This window comes from Nanorana parkeri, unplaced genomic scaffold (assembly GCF_000935625.1).
Source record: "Nanorana parkeri isolate BGI_ZX_2015 unplaced genomic scaffold, ASM93562v1 scaffold2092, whole genome shotgun sequence".
Classification (NCBI taxonomy): Eukaryota; Metazoa; Chordata; class Amphibia; order Anura; family Dicroglossidae; genus Nanorana; species Nanorana parkeri.
The window spans coordinates 135,655-135,867 of record NW_017308360.1 but is presented as its reverse complement, the minus strand read 5'-3'; the positions used below and the strand labels follow the sequence as shown (position 1 = coordinate 135,867).

The 213-nt window shown below is 51.2% G+C and overlaps 1 protein-coding gene across 1 annotated transcript in view; it reads right to left on the bottom strand.

Annotated features, from left to right (window-relative positions):
* VWA5B1 (von Willebrand factor A domain containing 5B1) overlaps positions 1–213 on the bottom strand; it is a 71,923-nt gene that overhangs the window by 71,623 nt on the left and 87 nt on the right. The gene's annotated exons all lie outside the window — the stretch shown is intronic.

The following is a 213-nucleotide window of genomic DNA, read 5'->3' as shown; positions in this document are numbered from 1 at the left end:
AATGATTTATGGCTCTGACCTATTTTCCAAAATGTTAAACTCTTCAGGTGGAATGACTTTGCCAGGCAGGGGGCCCCCAAATAGCTTCAGGTACCACCCCAAAAGGGGGGTCACCCGACCGTGATAAACCCTTTACACAACGCCCAGGGAGGACATACAGAGGGGCAGAGACAGACACAAAGCTTAAACAATCCCTGAGCTCTGTGCTCCCCC